General features: G+C 56.1%; 1 protein-coding gene across 2 annotated transcripts in view; it reads right to left on the bottom strand.

Annotated features, from left to right (window-relative positions):
* Nucleotides 1-8,923, bottom strand: part of CDON (cell adhesion associated, oncogene regulated) — a 39,426-nt gene extending 30,503 nt beyond the window's left edge. For both annotated transcript variants that reach the window (XM_042832141.1, XM_042832142.1), the window contains exon 1: nt 8,857-8,923. The gene's annotated coding sequence lies outside the window, so the exon portion shown is untranslated. The remainder of the gene's footprint in view (nt 1-8,856) is intronic.
* Between the last annotated feature and the right edge of the window lie 175 nt (nt 8,924-9,098).

Raw genomic sequence — 9,098 nt, forward strand, 5'->3', positions numbered from 1 at the left:
CACACACACTGCACACACTGCTCTGCAGGCAGGGCTGAGGGCACCCAGAAGGATCCCAAGCTGCCCCAGCGCCATTTTTATGAATGCTTAATGATCTCTCAATCATTAGCATCAGCCTTTAAAAAGCAAATGCAGCACCTACAGTGTTCATTACCCTCCCCCTCCCCCCTTTTCAGGGTCTCAATCGAGGCAGTCAAGCATGCAAACTGATCCTGTCGCCAGCAAAAGCATTTCCTTTCACTGTGGTCAGCCAAAAGCAGGGGAAGAAAATGGAAGTGACTTGGAGTTATGGCACCAAAAAGGCCAGACAAGCAAGGAAATAATCAACTCCACATGAGCCACTTCTAGCCCATCACAATGCAAAGGGCCCACGACTAACCCCAGGAAAGGTCAGCGGGACTATGGGGGTCAGAAGCTGAAAAAGGCAATAGTGAGCAGCTGCCAGCTGCAATAAGAATCAATGTGTTCCTAATTACGCTCTCCAAGAGGAGACCCCAACACCGAGGAGCCGTGCTGCAGTCACAGCTCGTGTCAAAAAAAAGAAGTGCTCCCATTTTACTCTCTCCACCCCAAGCACTGAAACTGCAGTTTCTGCGTTACTAAATTGCAGGAAGCCGAGCGATGGAGATAAGCAATCAGGCATTTACATAAGGGTTGGGGTTTTGTTCAAACACCATCACCAGGAATTACAGCATCGCCAAAGACGGGGCTGCAAGAGTCACAGTAATAAAGTGCTGTACTCCAAAGGTGCTTCTGTGAACGCTGAGCCCTGAGCAACCAGCCCAGCACTCCCTGCATCCCAAAGCACACTCCAGCCCAAGAGGGAAAACCCCACCGGGATTCGCTGGGGAAAAGGATCAGAGAATGCGCTCAGGGCAGCAGCAGAAACCGAAGGGCAGCGCAGGGCTCGGCGCCCAGCTGAGCTGTGCCACAGCAGAGCTGCTCGTCGGGACGCCCTGCAGCCTCCATCCTTTCTAATCCACACAGGGATGCGCTTCTGCCTCCGGGCAGACGGAGCGCTGAGGATGAGGGAGGCAGGGATGTGGGCAGTGCAGGGCAGGGGCTGCATCCCGCAGTGCCCTGTGCAACATCAGCCCCTCCAGGCAGCGTTTGGTGCCACGGGACAGAAGTGACGGGAGAAGGCATTAAGGGCTGGGAACAAAACCCACATCGGCCCCAGAGCCGGCGTGCAGATGGAGCAGCGCCGCCAGATTCCTCTGAGCTGCTCTCAGGCCTGGGAAGCCTCACGGCTGGTATCAGCTGTTGGACACGGATCAAAGTTTAGCTTTCCATTAATCCTTTGAGTAATAAGTGAAGCTGATAGCGAATTTTTTCGAGAAGACAGTTAAGATTACTCAGATACTTAATTTGCACTCCAATATTTCAAAAACACCTTGACTTTAAAACCTCAGTCTTGGCGTACATATGGTCTTGATAGAAGCACGCACGCTTTGGCATCGGCTGCAGAAATGGATTTGTGAGCGGAGTGAAGAAAAGTTAACGGTTTGTGTGCTGTGCTGCTCTCGCAGAGCTCAGCCCTGCTGGCACAGAGGCGCCCGCTGGGACCGCCGGGATGCGACCCACGGCACCGCGAGGCGCTGGGCTTCAGCAGGAACCTCAAAGCAAAAGGCTGACAGCCCCCCGCTGCCACGCTAATGAAGTGGGTATGGATTTGAGCTTCTGGCCTCGGGGGGAAGAAAAGGAATGGAGCATTAGCCTAATGTACAGCTCTGCTCGGCCGCAATTATCCCTAAATGCCTAACTAGGGGCTTTTAGACCCCGAGGGACCCAGAGGCACCATTAGTGGAACAGTCCCAAACGGCCCTCGCCCCTTCCCGCTCCCATCCCCATTCCTGCAGCTCACTGCTGTGCTCTCCCCGGCTGCTGGCAGTGCTCCCCATTCTTCCAGCACCACCGATTGGATCTTCTGATTTCCAGCCAAGTGACCTCATTGAGCACAGCATTTCACAACCGCTTCAGCCCAGCACCTTCCTCCAGGGCACGGCGCATCCCCCACCTGCAGCACCCACCACACGGGCAGAGAGGGGAGCACAGCACTGAGCGGGAGGAGACAAACAACCATAGAGGGAACGCTGCACCCCAATGCCATGAAGCCTCAGGCCAACATACAGAGCACCTTCCCAGTATCTTTAAACTGCAAGAATGTGATAAGTTTGGGAAAAGGTAGTAAACACAACTCCAAGTGAGGCACAGCCCTCCCCAGTGAGCAAGGGGACTCACAGGGCTGGCTGTCCTTGATGAGCATCTCTGATAGCTCCTTGTTTGTTAGCTCTCCAGTTGCTATAACCAGGGCCAAGCACAACTTTAAAAAGGACAAGAACTGCAGGGCTGCCCTGTCCTACAAGCCAAGCCGTACAGGTTCTCCGACAAGGGAGCTCACGTCCAAACACACTGCATGCAGCACACAATGCAGGGCCTGCCCAGCTGGGGAGCAGAAAAGTTCCCAAGAAGAGCCCCAGCAGACAGCAGGCTCATTTCTGAGGTGGCTGCAATGAGCGCTGACACCTCGTCCCTCGGCAGCAACAGCCCCGAAGAACAGCAAGCAGCTCTCCGTGCCCCCACGTCCAACTCAGTCTGTTGGAACTTGCAGGATCCATGCTATCCGTGATCCCTTAAAGGGAAGCACGACTATTAAATCCACACCTGCAGCCAGAATTTATAGCAACCCCATCGACTGCTGTCTGACATCATCGGCAATTAGGAGCCTGTGAACTCATGGCTGCAGGATATGGGAGGTGCGGGGAGCATTACTGCAGGCTCTCACTCACCCTTCAGAATTCACTGCTGGTGGAGAGTGAATAAAAACAGGATTATGCATAAGAGCAGAGCAGTCGAACAGTTCTGACTCTCTTCCCTGCTCCAGATTGTTGCTTTCCTCCTCGCACGGCTCGGCGCCGAGCTCAGCAGATAACTGCAGCCAGGACCGATCCCACCCCACGTCAGCATCCATCCCGTAGCAAGAAAAACAAGATTAAGGAGCACCGCGGCATTAGTCTTCATTTAAACTTGGCAAGGAGAGCAAGAGCTCTTTCTGTTGGCTCCTCTTTGTGTTTTTAAGCAGTCTCAGACTCAGCCAGAGAAAGGTGCCTGGACTTTTTAATAGTTGGGGATTAGAAAGGACAACACTTGTACACTTGCCAGACCCCAGATAAGTCGTGAATGCTTAGGTTAAGCAGGCGAGCATCTGCCTCCTGCAATATATACATTTCCAGAGTGAAAATAAACAGCTTCACACCTCCGGCTCAGAGAAGGGCTTCGGCTTCTTCTGCGTCCTCAACCTGCCACCTACCAGACAAGGAAAGGGCGCGGGGTGAAGGTCACTGCCAGCTCCTCCTGCAGCCCACAGGAGCACAGCAGAGCGGCTCGCGCCCAGCACCGGGACCGGAGCAGAACTGCAACCCACAGCAACTGCAGCTTGGTTTGCCTCCACCACGTTCTCCACGTGTGGCAGCCTACATATATAAGCAGTGACAAATGCACTAATTAAAAAAATGCCAGCTTGGAAACTCGACTGTTTTTCAAGTGCTCAGAAGTCCATAACCCAGAGGGCTGCACCTCGAATTACTGCGAGCACTAAATTCATCGGAGATCTGCTTCTGTGACGACTTCCAGCGCTGCACAGACTCAATGCGTGGGGCCACACAGCCGCCGGCCCTCCTCCCCCAGCACCCACCATCCATTATCCCCCTCTGGGCTCCTCTCTGCCCGCTCCCAACAGGCACAGCAACGGGAAGCGCCTCAGTCTGAATATCTGAATTTAAAATTATACCATCGGGCCCAAAATTTCAACATATTTTGAGAGTTTTGGTAATAACATTTCTGATTACATCCGTTGCCAGCTTCCTTCTACACCCTTACAAAGATTTGAAGTATACATTCCAATTTCATTCGGCAACAAAGATTAGTGGCAAGAACAGAAAACATCTTCTGTTCCAAGAAACCCTCGGGGTTTTCCTCCTCAGCTCACATTTCATTAGAGGAGGCTCCAACCTCCGGGCTGCGATGTCACTGCAAGGTATTGAGGCAATCAGCCTCCGTGCCCCGCCAACACGCACGGATGGAAGGCTGCTGAGAAACAAAGGGCTCCTGAAGCGACTGCAGGCAAAACAGTTCCTTAAAAGTAACAGTCCTCAGCAAACAGCACGCAGAGCCGGGCCTGGCCTTCCCTCAGCGTGGCTGCAATGCGAGAGCTGCATTCTGCGGGGAAAAGGGGCAGAAGCCACGCGGCGCTGTTGCTGCTGCAGGCAGCGGAGCACAGCCACGATCCATCACCGCCCTCAGCACCCAGCCTGCGCAGCCCAGGGCACCCAGAAACTCCGCTGGGTGCTGCAGCGCTCGAGGCCACCACGTCCCCACGGGGCCCAAAGCAAAGCAACGCCACTGCCACGACAGCGAGCGCTGCTCCCTGAGACGGGGCTGCAGGCAGCTCCCAACCCTCACCCACCTGCAGACATCTGACACGGCCCCAAGCCTTCCCCCCCTTCCGTACGCGCTGGGATTTCAGCGGGCCCCGCAGAATGAGACGGCGAAGACAGACGCAGTTCGGTGGGGGAGGAGAGGCACGCACTATTAAACACATCATCTGTTTGGAGCGCTGGCTCCTGCTTGTTCTTGGTTATATTATTCACTCAGGAGTGGATTAATCCATCACTGCAAAAGAATCTCCTGATCTCAGAGATAAAGGCAACAAGTCATGTACTGACTGTCTGTGGATCCTCCTGAGAACCTCCAGCTTCTCTCATACCCTTATTTGGGCTGATCTATCAGCTCTTAACAAACAGCAAGCAAGAAGGGAAACAAGAACAGAAAAAACACCACCTCACAACAGGGACTGTAGTGGGGAGAGCCCCGCTCGGGTCCAGAGGGGACCACAAACCCCAAAACACTCCTGTGGTTTGTGGTCACCAACTTCCTCCACTCTTGGTGCAGTTCCCCATGACAGCCACGTCCTCAACGAGCAGCACTCGCAGGGGTCACCTCCTGCACCAGCACATCAGTGAGAAGCCTTTCCTTGTCAGCCACATGGATGTCTTCTCTGCCAGCTGAGAGCCGAGGGAGGGAAACCCCTTATAGCATCCACTCATAGGAACCACAGCATCTCCAACTGCAACAGAGCAGGCTGCCGCCCAGCAGTGCCAGCACACATCCCAGGGCACTGCAAGAGGAACGGGAGCTGCTGCAGCCCTCCCTGGGACAGCAGAGGTAGGGAAGGGGCAGCATCCATAGGACGAGCAGGGCAGCACAGCCCACAGCCACCTTCACCCCACAGCCACCAGCCGGTGGTGCCCAGCCCTTCCCAGAGCACACAGCCCCTTTGTTTGAGCTCAGCTTGGTGCAGCAGCACTGCGCTGTGCACCATCACAGCCCAATTCCCGCTGCAGCCCTTCCCCTCCTCTGCTCTGCTTCGGTATTTGTAGATTTGCTGCGAGGAAAACCCAGCGCGCAGACTTTGTACCACTCCGAGGTAGGAAACATTAAACTTGCCTTTGAATTAAACAAATAAGGCTCAACCACTCGGTTCATTATCAGATACAATGGTTGAAGTCTGTGGGGAAAACTAAACAGCAAAATCCAGCCCATAAATCAGAGGCGTGATCAGACAGACAGGTGAGGCCGGGGGCGGTTTCACGTTCCTGCAGCAGCTCGGTCTCGCAGCCCAGCATGCTCTGCTCCCCCAGCATCGCCCCCAGCTGCCAGGCAGGACCCAGAAACACTCCAACGGAGGGGGCTCATCTCCTGCTGCTCGTCAGGGGATTTACCACTTCTTTTTTATTTCTTTTAGCCTTCCCCCCCTTACTGTTTCAGTGAGCTGAATGGGTTTATGGGGCAAAGTATGGGGAACAGCAAAGCCTTTCCCCTCCGCAACACTTAGCTCAGCTACACCATGAGAGTGCAGCTTTATGAGCCAGTTAAGCTCATTTAAAACTGGCTGCTGCCAAAAGGGGCTGCGCCCCCCCCCTGCAGCCACCGCAGCCATCAGAAAATGCGGGGCACCCTTCTGAGCAGTGAACCCACCCAGCAGCATCCCCAGGGCACCAGCCATGCACCCTCAGCTCTGAGCCCCCGGGTGGTGGGAGAGCTCCAGCAGCTCACAGAGATGAGAGATGGAAACACAGCCCAGCTTGTGTGATCGTTTTCCCTTCTGTTGGAAGGCAGCAGAGATTTCTCACATCGGAAGAGCGAGGGCTTAATGGGAAAGGCAGGTGGTGCAGGCAGTGCTGAGCACACGGCTCGTCAAACTGCTGCAGGACCATCAGCACAGCACCACGATGGGGCTGAGCAGAACCGTGTGACACACAGCCCTGGAAGATGCAGGGAGCCATCTACAAGGAAACTGCTGGAAGAACACCCAGAAAAAAGCAGCGTGCACATACACAGGCAGCTATCTATTCCAGGAATTCTTGAGATGGGTAATTGGAGACTGCTCTCGTTAGCAGAGAGCCTTCGTGCTGAGCTTGCGGAGGAGACCGTAGGGGTTGGGATGGGAAGAGGGAGGATCTCTCCCTGGAGAAAGAGGGAGAGACAACAGCAAGTTCAGGCAGTGCTGGGAACGCAGCTCTGGAAACTTGTCAGATGTTGCACTGCAGAACTGCTACAGACAACAGCACTCGGGGTGAATCGTTCCCATGCAGCTGGGAACGCTCCTGGGGAGCAGAGCTGCCAGCTGAGCCACCAGACTGCAACAGCAGCAGTGCACAGAGAACAGCCTGGTGCCAGCCTGGAGAGTCTGAACTGATAGGAAAGCAGGAGGTTCCCATTGAGAGAGGAACCTGAGCAGCTCCCCTCCACACAACAGCACTGACTGCGTTGGCTGCACGACTCAGCTGTGAGATTCCCAAACAGCTTCTGCCAGCGCTCCTCTGCTCTTAGAGGGGCTCAAACACTGTCTGTATCTGAACACTGTCTGTATCTGAACATGTGTGCGTGTCAGTGAGAGGAAAATGTCAAAGCAGGGAGGCTGAGAAAAGACTGAGGGCTCCAAACAAAGAAAATGCACTGCAGACCTCGGGTTGTTGTTATTACAAAACACTTCTAGTTACAGGACGGTTCATCTCACAGCATTAAAAACCACAGAAATACTGCAGCAAGGGGGAAAGCTGCAAGCTCAGTGCTGGGGCTCCCTGAGAACATCAAACCCAGCGCAGCTCTGAGCCTCTCTGGAACCGCATCCAGGAGCAGCAGAACCCGCAGCTGTCACACAGACACAGCAGCAGCCCCAGGATGGGCACCGTGGAGCTGCGCCAAGCCAAATCAAACCAGTGAAACAGAATGCATCTTCATACGGCTGCGCAGATGGCTGCGTGCCTGAGAACACTGCAGGCTGCAGATCAGAGACACCCGGCTCTGCATGAGAAACCAAAAACGCCCCAAATCCACATTGAGTTACAAAATAGTTTCATCCTGATAGGACTTAACCATCTCACTCTTCTCAGTTCGGTTTTGGAAGCTGAAGCTCTGCTGTCCTTACGTTGATGGTGGTGAGCAGAGCAGGACGGCACCCTGAGCAGCCGCAGCTCCCAGCAGGGCTCCCACAACAGCCAAGGCCCGTGCAGGCACTGCGGAGGGGTGGTGGGATGAGGAACACCAGTGCTGTGTGCCCGTGGAGCCAATCCATCGCTGTGCTTCACTGTTTCCACATCTGCAGAAGCAGGCTTCAAACAAGTAAGTGTGTTTCTAAGCTTTGACAGTTAAAATCCTCAAGTGACATCACCTGAAGTCGGAGCACAGCTGCCTTATTCCTCTGGCACATGGCCGTGCCAAAGTAAGCACGAGCCCCAGTTTATGGGCTGACAGCACACCTCGAGATGGCGAAAGCACTGCTGGGGTTTGCCCTGCAGCACTACGGCCCCTCCTGACTTCTTTCCTTGCTTTTGGGGGTAAGAAACACCACATTAAGGAGCACTGAGCCCCAGCAGAGGAGCACACAGGGTGCACCGACCCAACGAGTTTGGTGGAACACCAGAACGGTGCTCACAAGGAGGAGGGCGATGGAAACCCACGGGGCAGCACAGCCCGGGGTGCCCCGCATGGCGCACGGGAGGGGAGCAGAGCACCCACCCCGACACGGCCGCTTACAAGCAGCTTAAGGGTGTAAATCGCGTTAATCCCGGTAACAAAGCTCCAGGCTCACCCTGGTGTGAATCGCTAATCCCTCTCCAAGCGGGGCTGCCCTCATCCAGAGCTCGGAGTCACAACAGCGCAGCGCCGAGAGGCGATCCCACCGAGCAGCCCGAGAGACTCCAACAGCACCGAGCAGCTCCAGGGGCCGCAGCACCGCTGTGCCCATCTGCTCAGAGCCTTCCCTCTTGTTGTGGAGGGGATTACTGGAAAAATGCACATTCCCCTTTTTATTGCTGTGTATATCGGGCTCTCCCCGAGGCAGCCTCCAAAAACGCAGCGCATTGGCTTCAATCTCACGAGCAGCGCGCGTTTGGTTTGCTAAAATAAAAGCACGCAGGTCACAGTCAACCGGATCAAAAAGGTAAGGATTCACACCGCCTCACGCGAGCCGAGAGCTTCCACAGCGCAGCCGCCACTAATTGCAGAAGCACCTTTCCGTCTTAATGAGGGGGTGGGCAGAGCAGCACCGGCAGCTGTCGGGAAGCGGCTTTGCGACAGGCGAGGATCGCGAGGAGCGCTCAACCTGCCTCGTGCAGCGATGACGCCCGGCCTGCAGCCGCAAGCAGGAGAGCAAAGCGGGAGCGAAACGGAGAGGCGGCGCGAGCGAGAGGCGAAGCGGAGCGGCTCGCTGTCACCGGGCCGGGGTCGGCGCGCGCGTTAACGAGCGGGGCTCGGGCCGAGCGGCGCAAAACCCCCCGCGGCCGCAGCACTCACCGCTCCGGGGCTGACAGCTCCGCTCAGCGCCGCCGTTCGGGGCTCGGCGGCTCGTGCCGGGGGTGCGAGGCGAGCGGCGCGCCGCGCGCACGCGGGCAGCCCGCAAGAAGTCACGCCGCGCCCGGCTGCCGGCGGCCGCATCCAGCCGGGAAACGCAGCTCCCGCGTCCCCCAGCCCGCAGGGAAGCGGCCCCGGCCCCGCTGCCTGCAGGCGGGGCGGGCGACCCGGCCGGGCGCCTCCCG

Source organism: Centrocercus urophasianus, unplaced genomic scaffold (assembly GCF_019232065.1).
Source record: "Centrocercus urophasianus isolate 14NV4802_14NV808 unplaced genomic scaffold, USGS_Curo_1.0 seq_37, whole genome shotgun sequence".
Lineage (NCBI taxonomy): Eukaryota > Metazoa > Chordata > Aves > Galliformes > Phasianidae > Centrocercus > Centrocercus urophasianus.